The 16,043-nt window shown below is 45.2% G+C and overlaps 1 protein-coding gene and 1 long non-coding RNA gene across 2 annotated transcripts in view; one reads left to right on the top strand and one right to left on the bottom strand.

Annotated features, from left to right (window-relative positions):
- The window catches only part of LOC125692881 (uncharacterized), a 209,582-nt gene that overhangs the window by 130,004 nt on the left and 63,535 nt on the right, over nt 1–16,043 (bottom strand). The window lies entirely within an intron of this gene.
- Nucleotides 13,466–15,358, top strand: LOC125692886 (uncharacterized). The gene is made up of 3 exons (XR_007376912.1): nt 13,466–13,560; nt 14,439–14,588; nt 14,890–15,358. It is a non-coding gene; the product is annotated as an uncharacterized LOC125692886 (long non-coding RNA).

The following is a 16,043-nucleotide window of genomic DNA, read 5'->3' as shown; positions in this document are numbered from 1 at the left end:
GGTCCTAAAGCCCAGCCAAACCAAGAATTGTCAGAGATGTGAATCATAAATCATCTCTCAGCCAGCTCTCAGCAATACCGATCAGACTTGTAACAGTGGGTTGAATAATAAGAGCTACTAATTGCCACAAGCCTGTGGCTTTGCTTTCAGACAAGGAGAGCGGTACGCGTTGCTCTGCTCATGAATGCAATTAATTACATGGGGAGTAATTTCCTCCCTGTGTTCGGTGCTGGCACTGCTGGCATAGGAAGGCAGCCCACCGCCACATCCCTCAGTGCCACATCCCTGTGGGTCTTCAGAGAAGAAATACCTCCTAATACTCCATGAGAACCTCCCCTGGCACAATGTGAGGCCATCCCCTCTCGTCCCATCTCTGTTTTATTGCCCACAACTCAAAATGTGGCTTTCTAACTGCCACGTCTGGATCTCCAACTCCTAAGTATTTTGGAGAGGTCAGCTTGGGAAGAGCCGAGGAGCCCCTTCCTTTCAGCAGTACCTGGAATGGTCTACAGGGCTCCCATGGAAAGGGGCACCTCAAGACCAGAGGGCCCTCTGGAAAGTTGAAAGTTTATAGATTGTCCACTCCCATTAACATGGGTTAAAAGGCCTAATTGGTTTCCCGTGAAGAGAAATGGGCTCTGGCTGGTTACTAGGCAACTGAAGACAATTTGCCTTTTCCTTGCTATTCAGGAGAACTCAATCCAAACTTTACAAGAGGACTTTCAATTCATGTTTGTATTCACCAGAAAAAGGCTTTCTGATGCTGTTTTGCTGCCCTTAGGAGGCGAACCCCCTGCTAAACTGTCCCTTATTAACTGGATACAACACAGCTTGTTCCTGGTGTGCTGCACGTGGAGGGGAACCAAGGATGGGTATGTGCTCCTCCTCCATTTGTAGCAGTAGAGGCAATAATGGCTATCCCACTGCACAGAAATTGCAAATAACCCATGTTTTGCTTTGCTCTGGCTGACTGAGCTTCAAAGTGGGGCTTTGGTCCCACAGCAGTGGGCAGGGATAATTTCTTCCTGGGAAAAGCATTTGGGCACTGGAACAGGCTGCCGAGGGAGGCAGTGGTGTGTGCCTTGGGAGTGTTTATAAGGGACGTGTGGATGTGGTGCTTGGGGACATGGCTACAAGTGGGCTTGGCAGCTTTAGGTTGGTGGTGGGACTTGATGATCTTAATGGTCTTTTTTCACCTATAGAATTCCATACTGCCTTTGAAATCAGGCTTAGTACAAAACAGAGCTACCACATCCTATTTTTATTTCCCGAGCCAAACAAACAGTTAAGAGCTTGCAGCTGATCCAAGACCACTGAGCTCTTTTGGCACACTGCTTTAAAGAGTCCCCAGGGGCAAGTGAAAATGGAGGAGTGCTGCAATTAGATTCTGCATGGGTTATTTCCCATGCATGACAGCAGTGATTTAGTATGGTGCATGTTCTGGTGTAACAAACTGCAGAATAAGAACAGCAGGAAACAGCTGCAGACATCTTTAATAGAGATGTCCAAAACACTAAACCTTTCCCAACAAAACTTTATTACCATTTCTAAGTTGCCTGTGCTTTGTTTAAAACAGGTAAACCATAAAATGTCTGTGTGCAGAGATAAAAGATTCTGATATTCTCAGTTCTTTCAAAATGCTCAAACATCTCAAGTATGGGATAGTTATTTGAAAAATGGTCAGAGAGAGAAACCCAGAAATGTGCTTGATGTAAAATATCAGCTTGGCTTGCTGGCAGTAACATCTGGAGTCCCTCAAAGGACAACGTGCTACCTGTGGCTTGGCCCCAACATCAGAGCAGTTCCCAGCACAGCTTTGTCTGGCAGTCTGGGAGCTGCCATTGGTTTTCATTTGGAAGACAAACTTGAACGAGAAGTGTGCCAGATGCTCAGCTGCAATGGGGCAGCTGTGAAGGCTAATGGTGGGTCCTGAGTTTCACTGCAGAGCTGGTCACGTCACTGGGCAAAGCAGGGCTGATCCCCTGGAAAGTTGGCTTTCCTATACCATTTCTACCACTAAACAGCTCTGTATGCAACTTGCATTATGCCAAACACTATTAGAATTGCATTATATTCTTCAGCTGACACAAGTTAACATTTTGATATTCTGCTACAGCACTTACAATGCACTGTTTCTATGTCTGGCTCATCTGCACAGCAGTTACTCAACAGTCATTTGGAGGAGGACTAGAAAATTTCTACTACTACTACTACTACTACTACAAAAAAGGCAGTGATGGTTGTAGCAACCCATAATGTGATTCTGCTTTTATGAATAAAACCCTTAAAAATGAAGGCGTTAGCAGTGGCAACAGGAAGCAGAGGTGAAGAACTGGTGGGAATGGGGTGCGTAGTGCTGGAGTGAAAGCTTCACTTCTTAAGCACTGATCACTGTGACACTGAGACACATGGTGTGGGGTGTTTGATACAAAGCGCTGTGATGCTGAGTGGCAGATCCAGCAGGTCACTGCTTCAAAATTGGCCAAGTCAAAGGTCGTTTCACCACCAACTCAGAAACCAAATGTATTGAAAGAAATCTAGGCATGTCTTAGTGTATGACAAATACAGCTGATATTCAAATTTATATAAAATATTTCATGCAAAGATTCTGAAGCCATGGAGTAATAATGAGGTCTGAACAAAACAAAAGGAAAACAATTCTCTGTTGATCCGACATGCACTTCTGTTGCTGAAGAAATCATTCAGCATAAGGAGAAACTGATGAAATATTACATGCCTCAAGTCCTAGAATAAAACCTTAATGAACTCCTTTCTTGTTCCAGACCTCCTCCTCTGTTTTCATGTTGCCTGATGACAGAGCTCCCATTCAGCTGTGCTTTTCTGCTCATCCCCATCTCTCTGGGTTTCCTTTTGATGTGGTGCTCCGCAAAGTCTTCTGGAGACATCAGGCTCTTGAAAGAGAAAGAAATTTTGCTTTCTGGAAGACATGCTTTGTTTGCAAAAGGCACTGGTAACCAAAGTATTTAAAAACTCAAGTGTCTCTTTCATCTCTTGTAAGGCTCTTTAAAAAACACTGTTTATTTGCAGACAAGAAAGAGCTGCTGGGGCTGTTTGTTGATTTGCACTTAGACTTTCCTTATTGTTGATCTGATTTATGTTGAGTAAAAACTTCTGAAAAATCTTTTGTCACCAGGAAGAGGTGATACAGTATTTTCTGAAATACGTTTCAGGCTGGGAATTGCCATGCAAATCCCAGATCTGCCTTTCTGCACCTCAACATTCATCCAGTGGTGTTGGTTGACCCAGCAGGAGGAGGAGGAGGGTAGGACTGGGCTGCTCAGCAGGCTGAAGCTTGGGAGAACAGTGTGCAGAGGGAAAACATAGCAGCACACAGATTGTTGTTGGTGAGAAAAAGCTCTTGTTGTTTCTTACTGTTGGAGAAATTCCTGTGTGCACCATGAGTAACAGCAGCTCCAACCAACGCTCTGTGCTGGGAAGCTGATGGAGTAGAACTGATATCCTCACTAGTTTATGACCATGTTCTTTTCAAATTAATGTCTTGATATGCATATTCTGATCTTTATAGGCTTCTTCCTTAATATTTAAGCTCTTTTCTTAATATTTAAGCTGCTTTCTAATATTTACTAAAATTTCCTAGAGCTTTAACCCTGGTGTTAATTAGGCACGTGTTTTAAACTTCAATTAGTCCTGTTAAATATGCCATTATTTTATTGCCTTGAGTTTTTCACTGTTTTCCATAAAAATATCACTTTGTTACTTTATTCCAGAGCTTCAGAAGTTGGCTGCAGTACTGAGAAGAATACATACACAGTTATAGGTATTCTGGGTGTGTGTATATATATATATGGGTGTTTTGGTAACGTCATCAGAACTGCCAAGAATGCTCTTGGTCAGACTTCTATTACTTCATATGGAACTTCTGTGCTCCTTGATGTCACATTCTGTTGCCACTTTGTGCTTACAAAGAATTTCCAATTTATTGCTCCAAATTTAACTGAGGCTGTGCTAAAGACTCTTCATTAAACTGCCTTATTCAGATTGTGACCGCATGTCATTTCCAATTAAGAGTGTGTTAGCTTGTGTGAGAAGGGGCCTCAGCTACTCAATGGAAGTGATAAAATGCTTTTGGTCTTTTTGTTTTTGTTTTTTGGGATTTTTTTTTTTAAACAGCAGTAAGATTGGTTCACGTAATCCCCAAATCCCTAAATATGTTGATTGTGACTTTCTTATCAGCTGTGTGTCCCAAGACTTTTTTGTACGTTGACTTCACTAATCTTTTGCTCCTGTGTCATGAAAGAGCATTGCTGAGACTGGGATCTTCCTTTCTGGATAACAAGCATAGCTTCAGATGGAATAAATCCACTAAAGCACGTGTGTTACTAATAGGATAGAGAACAGTGATATTCAGCCATGCACAAGGCAGACCAGCTGCTGTTCTACCTACCTACAGGAACATGTTCCTCTTTGCCTTATGGGATTTTTCCCAAATTTCCCAATAGTAGGAGGACCCAGCACTGAGTGCTGCTGCTCAGCACACTGTGAGCTCAGTGCTGTGTGCTGGAGTTACATCTATCCCAGGTGGCAGAACCAAACACAGATAGTTCTGTGCTTTTAAATTGTATGGAAACAAAAAGCAAGACTTTCAAAAGCACTTCAGGCTGGCATTCCCAATGATATCTAGGAAGTACTCTGCAGGAGTGCTTAACTTTTGTCTAAATCTCAGTGTCTCCATCCATCTTGCACTGAAGCCAGTGTTGACTTTGGAGCATACATTATTTTCAAACATCATTTGGGATGCTTAGTTTTATCTGGGAGGATTTCCTGCCCAGTGACTGAAGGAGTTCTGCATCTGTGGAAGCAGTTCTGGTTTCAGGATACTGCCCTGGCATGTGGGTGTGCAGCAGACAGATGAGCAGTGCCAGCGTCCCTGCTGAGGAGCTTCTTGTACACCCACTGTGCTGTGTGCTGCTACCTGAGCTGCCAAGTGGGGCTGTCTTGGAGGTTAGCTGTGCAAAATGCATTCTTCCTTCTTTTTCCCATGGGCAGATGGTGATAGGACCTGTGGGAATGGCTTTGAAGTAATAGAAGGGAGTTGCAGGTTGGGTGTCAGAAGGAAATCATTCAACCAGAGGCAGTGCAGCCCTGGCATCACCCAGAGCTGTGCTGCCCCATCCTGGAGGTGCCCATGGACACGGCTGGGCCGTGGGAGCCTGAGGTGGGGGGACACCTAGCCCTCTGTGAATATGGGGCTGGAAGGGGTAAAGAGCCCTTCTGACCTCAGTGTTCAACTCCATGGTTCTTTTGGGGGAGTGTTATTGATGGTGACAGAAGCTCTTCCTAAGAAGGATGGAGGTCTGCAATGAGACCACCTCCCCACCCAGGATGCCCCCAAAGCACCAATGTTTAGGGGCTTCAATTCTTTACTGTGAGAGTGGTGAGGCGCTGGAACAGCTGCCCAGAGAGGCCGTGGATGCCCCATCCTTGGAGGTGTTCAAGGCCAGGTTGGATGGAGCCTTGGGCAGCCTGGGCTGGTATTAAACATGGAGGATGGCAGACTTGCATGTGGTGGGGGGTTGGAGCTTCATGATCCCTGGGGTCTGTTCCAACCCAAACCATCCTATGATTCTATTCTATGATTTCATGACATGCTGCTGTGAGGCAGGGTCTTGGCAGGAGCCCCGTGCTCATGGGCTGGGGGCACAGAGCTCCTCCATGCTGATCAACCACTGACTCCCAGTGGGATTCTGGGGCGTTTCAGTATAAAATGCAGTTTTCTGAGGAGAGAGTGATTTTTCAATAGAGTGATAGGTTAAAAATAAGGCATTTATCTTCAAAATTGCTGGAGTGTTTTCTCCTAAAAATATTAAGTGAGTCCTGCTGTACAGGGCATTCAGGCACTTCTGTGGTTGTTCTGTTTCAGTCTTTGTAGTACTTCTCACATTTATGCAACCAGGGAGCTCGCCCTCTGGGCAATGGATGTGGGGAGAAAATCAAATTGCTTCAACCCGATGGAATACTAATTTTTGTGTCCTTTCGAAGGGACAAAATCTCCCTTAATCACAGTACAAATGTGATCCAGGAGGTGGTGAAAGGGAAAGGTTGTCGCTTCCAGATTCCCAGCATCCAAACCATATATCCTGTGTCACAGGCGGAAGAGACAGCCCCAGACCTTTTAAACACTTGGATTTATTGACTGACAGCCTCCTAAGCAGCCTGAAGTTTAATTTGGAAGCTGTCAGGCATACGGCTCAATTCTTCAGCATCCATCACAAACACAAGCTGGCGATGTGTTGGAACTTACAGATTTCTTTTTTACTTCATTTTTTGGGTATAGAACTTGCAGATTTGGTTGCAGCCATACCTCCTCAGCAGCAGTGGGGCTGATGGACAGCAATAGTGTTTGTACACTGTTCCTTGTCTGGGGGTAGAATGGCATGTTGCACTAAATGCCCTGCACTCAGAGGCTGGGAAGGAATGGCTTCAGAGCGAGCAGAATCTATTTACATGTTGGCTTTAGCTCCTTGCCATCTGTTTTGGGGATCTTTTTGAACCTGTTGAGCAGGGCCAGGGAGGCTTTTTTTGGCTTTTATTTTGTCAGGCGGGGATGGTTTGAGAGGCACCCAAACATTTCAACTGCTGCAGAAATCAGAAGCGTTAATGGGGAAATAGTTATGACAGATCTCCTTCAGCAAAGCTGCAAATGCCAACAAACAACCCATCAGTGCTCATTGCTGGATGCGCCTACAGACAGTGCTTGCTGCTGGCAGAGGGCTCCGTGCATGCCCTCCTTGCTGTTCTTGGGCTTCTGTGCAGGGCTGGGCTGCCAAACGTACCTGCTAAGGTCTGTGTGCTGCTGTCAGCCAAGTAACGGTGTTTTCGTGTTCTGCACCGAGGCCAGGCTGGATGGGGCTCTACACAGCCTGGGTTTGCAACTGTGCCCACAGCAGGCTGGAACTGGGGGATCTTGGATGTCCCTTTCAATCCTATGATTCCATGGTTACACCTCCCAGCAGTGGCCCTGCATGCTTCCTCCAGCAGTGCTCCATCTCTGAGCAATGCGGTGAGCGATGGCGGCTGGGTGCAGGGATGAGCACAGTGCTGCAGCTCTGCCAGTGACACAGGGGAAGTCTCACAGCTGGGGGATGGTGCCTGCATTCCCAATGGTTGTTCACAGAGCTATGAGATGGAGATAGCATGGTAGCCAGAGGCCTTCCATTTCATGAAGTCTGCACACAAGCACCGTTCAAGGAACCGCAACACTTTTGACTGCTGTTGATGGGCTCTACCTGTTTGGTAGCACTCTGTTGCCAGCAGCTTTTAGGGGATGATTTCTCAGTTCCCAGACCCTGAAGATCTCCTATCACCACATCAACAGGACACCTGGAGGAAAACATCAGTTATCTCACCCACTGCATTGTGCCAGAGTCACCCAGAAGAGGTTGCGGGGATGGGGAGAGGTAGAAGAAGAGATTGTGGGGATGGGGAGAGGTAGAAGAAGAGGTTGTGGGGATGGGGAGAGGTACTTATTGCTAGTCAGCACAGCAGCCTGGCACTGCACCCTCGCCCAAGCTTCATGCTTCTGAGCAGCCAGCCTTAGCAGAAAGGATGTCATCAGGAAGCTGAGTGCATTGCAGAAAAGAAGGATTTGTCCCACAGTGGATGCACTTGTATCTAGAAGCCAGAGTCTGCGGTGGCTGGTCCCATAAATCCCACCTCCAAAAATGACACAGTGCAGTAGAATACCAGCCCATTGCTTACAATGCCTGCTCAGTTTTTCATATGAAGATTCATAAAATTCTTAAAGAAAGTGTTTTGCAGCATTTTTTATGAGAATGTTTGCTATCATTTAACAAAGGATAATAGTAAATTCATAGGGGTGGAGGCTTAGCAGCTTTGCTGTAGAACATAAATTACTAAAGTTGTTCAAGCAATTACCTCAATTAGCTGTGCAATTTAAATTCCTTGGCATGAGTGATGCCATTTAGCCTAATGAATCCCTTTTGTTCCTGATAGATGCTGTATCTCCAGCCATCCATCTGACATCAGCCCTGCGTCTCTGGTCTCTGCCCCCCAGGGCCTTTCTGCTTGACTGTGCCGGGTGTGTGGTGAGGAGGGAGCAGAGCAATGTTCTGCATTCTGCCCTCACCAGTTCATCATCTAATTAGCACTGATGGTCGTACCATCATCTCCCCAGCAGCTGAACCAACCTTGTCACCAGTGAGTGCTAACACTGAAGGTGTTTTAATTAGTCTCATTTATATAAATAGAGTAAGAAAAGAAAGGAAGGTGGGCATTTGGTTGGGTTAATGGTCAATTTGTGCTCAGGGGGTGGTTGTGCTCAGGAGGTGTTATGTGTAGGGCTGCATAGTGATGGGTAGAAAGCTTGCTGTCAGTGCAACTGGTGGGCAGAGGGAAGGGCTCTGCTTAAGAAAAAGGCAAATATAAACTGTTTACTTGTGCTTCAGTTTGTCTCTGTTGACTGTGCTCAGCACAGCAAATTTGTTTATGGACTGAAAATTTGTTTATAGTTAGAGGTGCAATAAAAACTGTTTGCTTTGAAGGCAGAGCGTATTAGTCAGGGAAAAGCATCCTGTTCTGTAAGTAGATTCATCTCCATTTGTTATTGATTTCTAAGTGATCTGACAGGTTGGAGGGCTGGCTGTACCATTAGGGCAGCTGGTGGTGATCCATGGTGCCTGCATGCACCCTGGGGGGCTTCCCTGGAGAGAGGGGGAGTCTCCATCCTTAGAGGTGTTCACATCCATGGGGATGTAGCACTGAGGGAGGTGGGCAGTGGGCACAGTAGGGGTGGCTGGGGGGTCTCAGAGGGTCTTAATGATTCTATGATTCTGTGGTTCTCCTCCAGGATTGCGTGTGCAAAGAGAGGTTTACTTGCTGCAGCAGGAAAACAATAAAATGCACTTCCAACCTGTGTGCCCATGTCTGAACTGAGAGCCAGACAAACTCTTGTCCATTTGGGTGAGCATTTCCTTGAGCCTTTCACAATGGGAGGACATAAGATCTGAGGCAGTGATGGAGAACTCACAATAGCTTTTGACATCACTGAGGTGATGCACTTCAGGACCAGAGCAGCCACTGTGCTGAAGTTCCCAGCACCAGGGAAAGGGTTGTTAAGCACTGGAGTAGGTTTCCCAGGGAGGTGGTTGAGTCACCATCCCTGGAGGTGTTTAAAAACCATTCAGATGTGCTGCTCAGGAATGTGATTTAGTGGAGGGCTGTTAGAGTTAGGATAGGATGGTTAGGTTGTGGTTGGACTTGATGGTCTTTAAGGTCTTTTCCAACCTGAGCAATTCCGTGATTCTATCTGCAGCAGCTGTGTTTAGGTCTTCAGCATTCCAATTTCTCTAAGTGGCTCTGATGTTGCCTCTTTGTCCATAAAGAGCACAGAGGAAATTAAATTGCGGGAGGTGTAAGCGAAATGCCTGCAGACAGGGTGGAGGAGGCTGCAGTACAGTCTGCATATCACCCATTTGATTCTCCTCTCAGCAAATTACATTATTTTCATTTTCTCTTATTATAACTGCAACCTCATCCAAGCTGGTACTCTCGTCTTTCAGTCTGCAAGATAATTCGTTTAACTGCAGATGCTCCTTACACAGGGTTGTGTGCCTCACTCTTGCTGTTGTAATTCCAAACACATTCCACCCAAGAGATGGCATTTTGGGTACTGTTCTGCCAGCACTGTGCAATGGGAAGTTATTGCTATTGCTTCTTTCATAACAAATTCATCCTCGGTCAGAAAGGTCCGAGCTGGAATATAAACACTGCAATTATCAATAACACAGCTTGAAGGGAACCAAAGCTCGCTCTCTGTTGGTGTCATATGCTTAAAGTGTTTTTTAGACAGATGAGGCAATCTCCTGAAGACAATAATATCACACGTGATAAATATGATAATTTACTTGACATGGCAATGGTGTGTGAATGTGAGCACCTCCTTGGCTGTTAATCCTCTGAAGGATTAATGGAAACAACAGTGCCATCACTCACAAGAGCCAGAGTGCAGCAGGGTGAGATTCCTAAAGGACCATAGAACCACAGAATGGCCCGGGTTGCAAGGGATCTCAAGGATCATGAAGTTCCAACCCCCTGCTGCATGCAGAGCCACCAACCTCCCCATTTCATAGCAGCCCAGGCTGCCCAGGGCCCCATCCAACCTGGCCTTGAACACCTCCAGGGATGGACGGGGCATCACAGCCTCTCTGGGCAGCTGTTCCAGCACCTCACCACTCTCGTAGCAAAGAACTTCCCCTTGACATCCAACATAAATCTTCCCTCCTGTTCATCTTAAAACCATTTCCCCTCGTTCTGCTGTTATCTACCCTGGAAAAGAGTTGACTCCTCTCCTGTTGGTAGGCACTTTAGGTACTGGAATGCTGCAATGAGGTCACCCTGCAGCCTTCTCTTCTCCAGGCAAAAGTTACTGATCTGAACCAATATATTTTTATTTGTCTTCAGGTGCCATTCTGTTGTTGCATATTAAGGAGAATGGCAAGATATTGAGAGGAAATATTCTGTGTTTCAGTGCCTCTCTAATAAAAGTCGATCTCCGGAGTTAAGAAGGAAGCAGCTTCCTGGAGGACCCAGAAGTACACACCAGAGCAAAAGATGCTCTTCTATAGCGTCACAGAACCATAGATCGGCTTGGGTTGGAAGAGACCTCGAGGATCATAAAGCTCCAACCCCCCCACCACAGGCAGGGCCACCAACCTCCACACTTAATACTAGAATACTTTAATATTTAGATATTTAATTAAATTAACATTTAATACTAGAATACTTCAATCCCAGCTCTACTGGGGAGAATATTTCCATAAAAACACCCAGAAATGGAACAACCTCAACTTGTCAAATAATATTCATTGCACCCAAAACATGGATAACCACTGTGTTAAATCCAGATATAACACAGTGAGAAGGTGGGTAAGTAATTGTTTCTTATTGGTTTTTGACATTTTAAAAGCTCCATCTTCAGCATCAGGCTGATGGCGTGAGCAGCGTGCTGGGCTAAGTCTTGTTTCCAGAGCAATGGAGGAGATGAGGGATTTGGGGCTCCAGTATCCTCAGTCACTGCCGTTGTGGGACTTCTCAGCACCACAGCAATATATCACCTCTTCTTATAAGTCTGTCTTGTGCAATCTCTAAACAAGTAAAATAATTTTTTTAGCTCCTGTATCCAACTCCCTGAATAACCTGGAAACTCATCCAGCCACCGCGCTAATAAAACCTAATTCTAACCGATGAGCAAAACCAAGTTTTCTGAAGCAGCAGCTTTTTATCACGTCCTGACAGCGTGACAAAACCAACATGTTTTGGGGCAGCTCTTCCCATTTGGATTCTTCCCAGCTGGATTCCCCCACAACAAGCCGTGAAATCCTCTGGTCCCCCTCAACCATCCCAGCCCAGTTTGGCAGCCTGGCCTGCCTGGGGCAGCCTCTGGCGCTGTGATCATCCGTTGTAATCCTCTGCTCAGCACAGGGTTGACTTTTTGGGATCAGGCTTTTTGGGACCCTGTCCAACCACTCTATGATAATCCCCCAAAATGCTGAGTTTGCTCACTCTTTATGGGTGACCACCTCCAGAAATTAACTGCTGTCATTGCCAGGAGTGATTTTTCCTTATGTGCTTTTGAAATTCACATTGTTGCAACTTTTTACCCTTCTCTCCGCTTTTTTTTTTTTGGTATTTTTTAAACTGAAAAATGCTTGCTTTCATTAAGGCAGAACCCAAACTAAAAACGTACCCAAAACTAAAAAAATAATCAAAGCTCCACCACAAAATGGAAATCCTCCATTTAAAAGCATGCTCTGAAGCAAGCACACAGGCTGCACGTGCTCAGATCTATGCAGCTGGCCTTCTGGGGTCTCAGTGGGCTTCTGTATGAACAGCGGGGTCTATTCTGATGAATATGACTGTGAGAGTAGTTAGGGGATGATAACACAGTATCAGGAAATGCATATAAAATAATAATTCATAATAAACTCATTAAGATTCCTTCAAATAAAATCCCATTTACATCCTTCATTTTCTATAGGGAAATTAAGGATTTCTGGTAGTAGATTTTTTTTTTTTTAATTCTTGGGAGATGCAGCATTTGCAGCCTTCTGCTCCCAGCATCTGTGTAGCAGACCAAGGAAGAGAGCAGAACAAGTGTTGGCCATATCTCTGAGATTAAAGACCACTCTATGGGAGTTGCTTAGCCACGGCCTGAAGCAGTGATTGAGCACCTGGTGAGGGGATGCAACCTCCCTGGGAGCACAGGTGGAAGCAATTCAACCTTGTGACTGCAAGGGATGGACCCTGTCTCCACCCCTCCCTGACCATATTTAAGGGCTGGCAGCCACAAGGAAAGGATGCCTACCTGGAGATCTCTCCTTTTGGAGTTTTTGGTGAGCTCTGATCATTGGGATGGATAAGCAAATCTTTCTTTCTTCTTTTAACCAGATTGTGACTGTCGCCCTTTTTTGGGGTAACTTAGCACTGGTTCTCTGGCATCACCTTTCCCTACAACCATCTTCAGTAGAACCTCCTGCAGTGGTGCTTCCTGCTGTTCTTCCAGCCCAGGGATGCTGATGTGGGACAAAATACTCTGATAAAGATTTGAAGAGCAGACCAGATCGTGACTTTCATTTGCAGTGGTTCCTGGTTCATAATCCTGAAGGACAAACCCAGAGGAGCACATTCAGGCGGATCCTAGGAGTTCTGAGAGCATGCTGCAGGGCCAACAAGCACGGAGGCTCCTGTTCACAGTCCTGCAAGGCCTTTTGTACAGTACTCTTACATAAATTATGTTACGTTTTGGTTTCAATGTTCTTTTTCTCAATTTCCACTTGTTCTGCTGCATTACCTTATGGCAAAGTTTTTTTGAGGAGCTAAACCTAAATCTCACTGAAGTATTTAATTAGAAATAGCCTCACTGAAATAAATTATTTAAACCTTAAAGGCTTTGCTTCTGAGCCTGGCTGATGTGTGCCAAACCACTGTGGATGTTAAGGTGAGAAGCTCTTGCTTAATGGCACCCTCACATCTCCTTTCCATGGGTAGCAGCTGGCAAACAAGCAGGTAGGCTGTTGTGATGTGATGTGTTCCATTGGATTTATTGAGCGAGGAGTAATGACCTGAAAACTGGAACTGTTTGGACTCAGTTGTAGCAAATAGGTACAAATTTTTGTGTACATTAAGAGTGCTGGAAAAAATTCAGACTATTTCCTTGTGCCGTCAAGAGCCGTTAGTAGATGCCAACATGCAGTGCCAGAAGGACTATAAATTCCAGAGCAATAATATGAAGGCTTTTTTTTTTTTTTTTTTTTTTTTTTTTTTTTTTTTTTAATTTTTTTTATATCCTAGGTTAACCACAAGTCTTCTGCAAGTGCTGAAAAGCAGTTTGCTGCCCTTGCATCACCAGCTGTGCAGACACAGTTAGTACCTGTGCTGGATGGATGGTGAGCTGCCTTGTGCTGAGTGATACCTGGGGGAGAGCCCGAAGACTGAGCATGCAGCTTCTGCTAGGTGCTGTGCATGCATTTCACCTCTTTTGCCTTAATTTGATGCGTGCAAGTAAGTATGGGCTTGTAATTTTTAATGGAAATATTAAATTAGGCAAAGTACTGCAAGCACTGTTTGTTAATCCAATATTTCACTTACAGAGGCTGATGGAGTCTGGCCCGTAGGCATAGGTGGGGGAATTGTTACAAGAATTTGTGCTGGGCTCTGCTTTAGGAGCTGGGATGTATGCTGGAGTTCTTCCCCTGACCTGGAGCTGCCTTGATGTGTGCCGCTGTTCTGACTTTCTCAATGGAACCTCATGGGTGGTGAAGTGACTTGAGAAAATCTGATCCAAAACTGCTTAAAGATAAACAGTCATCTGGGAATGTTGGTCGGATGCTGATAGTCATTAAATTCTAGGTTTTTAATTGGAAAATTGTAGTGATGTAACTTTAACTTTCCATAAACTACACTCTATGTGCAGATTCATAAGTCAGTTCACTCAAGCCCAGCTGAGATCTCTCTATTTTGCAAACTATTATGGGCAACAATTAAAATTAGTACTGGAAGTAGTAGAATTGTTTTGTTTCCTCACTTCTCTTCATGCACAGAGGAAAACACATGTAAATTCAAACACTTCGGCTGTGTGATTGATGTATTTCATCTCCCAGCTCTGTGATCTTCTGTCTTGTTGCCATCTGCACAAAGGTTTCTTTGCAGCTGCCTGATTTCCCTCATCCCTGCAGGCTGTGCTGGGGGTGGTTGGATCCCCTGCCTGGGGTCTGAGATATGGGATGTGGGCAGGTGGCCCTGGGACTGCAGGCACTGAGTCCAGGCATGGGATGCTCTCAACGCTTTTCCTGCAAGAGATGGATCATGGAATCATAGAATGGACTGGGTTGAAAAGGACCACAATGAGCTTCCAGTTTCCCCTTCTTTGCTATGTGCAGGGTCACCAACCACCAGAGCAGGCTGCCCAGAGCCACATCCAGCCTGGGAAGATGGATGTGAAGATGGAGATGTCCTGGAGGAGGAAAGAGACCTCCAAAGGTCTTGGGATGAACACCCCGGTGTCTGATGAGGCAGGAATCATTACCCAGGTGAGGCTCCTTCTTGGCTCAGTATTTTTTGAGGTGTATTGCATTCAGTACCTAGGCTTAATTGCTGGCTGTAATTAACAGGGGAGGTGACTGTCTTTAATTATGCCTTTTAATGAGCCAGCCCATGATGCTGGCTGTCACATATCCACTGTGAGATCTTGCTGCAGCTATTGGGTGCAGTCCTTCCTTGCCATCTTGTTGCATGGAACAACTCTACTAGCCTTCCTAAGGGCTGGTGGAGTCACCCAGAGCTGCCTGGGAAGGCTGAGATGTGGTGGCATGTGTTTATGGTCTCCTGCAGGAAGGTTGAGAGTGGGGAGGACGCAGTGACAGCAGCAGATGGGGTGGCTGTGGCTCATCAACTGGTGATGTGATTTGCTATGCCTGTGATGCTGGGTGCTTGTGGTGCTTCTCTAAAGAAGAAAACTCTGGATGTGTCCATTATTTAAAGAAGAAAAAAGTGAGCTAGAGAGGAGGGGAATGTTTTTTAATATGCTTTCACTCTTTTCTTTGAGGCACCCTTTTCTTTAGCAATGTAATTATTCTTAAAATGCAGCTGACCTTTCACTTCTGCAAACCTTTGCAGTTTTGCCCTGTGATGTTTTAGTTAACATTCGACATAAAGAACTGAACAGTTAGGAGATTTCTCTTTGATTAAATTGCCTTTAGCCACATGTAGGTTTGTGCATCTACATGTGGGGCTGCGCAGGTGCTTTCTGGCTTAAATCCCTCTCGTAGAGGGGTGAAAAATCATTCAAAGTAGCAGTTATGTGGGCTATGTCCTCTTACAGAACTGCTACAAGGGTTGATCAGCTGGTACAGCTCAGCACAGTGCGCCAGCATCCACAAAATGGGAATGTATGTATGTATATATTGAACATACAACTAAGCACCCAAAGATGGGAGAGCTGAGAGCAGAATGCACCAGCTCTTCTGCTTTGTGGAGATACTACAGCAGGCAGTTCATCAAATTAAAACAAATGTTTTCATAATGTGGAGTAATAGAAAATGATTTTATTAGTGCGCGCACTTAATTCTGATAAATGATTGTCTGTGTCCTCCAAGATGACATGAAATGATACCATGTTGCACAACAAGCAGAAAATACAGATCTAATCAAATTTCTGGGGGTTGTCACAACATTTGTTCAAATAAACACAGTGTAGGGCTATAATCTATCATGCATCTTGTGGCACGTTGCCATACCCCATCACCCTCCTTTTCTGTCACCTTTAGGCAAATCAAATAATGCTCTTTTAAAGTAACAGGTATTCATTTATGTACTGGTTTCTGGTCTCCGTTAGGTCTGAATCTGAGCAGAAATTGTGTTTCTCTGGGCTGCGTTTTGCACCTGGGCCTGAAGTCAATTCATTATCTGCAGTTCAGAGCATGAGAATTAATCCCAGGTTGGAGGCAGCCCTGCAGTGGGTGAGGGAACTGAATCCACGGACACTG

Source organism: Lagopus muta, chromosome 5 (assembly GCF_023343835.1).
Source record: "Lagopus muta isolate bLagMut1 chromosome 5, bLagMut1 primary, whole genome shotgun sequence".
Taxonomy (NCBI): domain Eukaryota; kingdom Metazoa; phylum Chordata; class Aves; order Galliformes; family Phasianidae; genus Lagopus; species Lagopus muta.
This window is presented reverse-complemented; position numbering and strand designations above follow the sequence as displayed.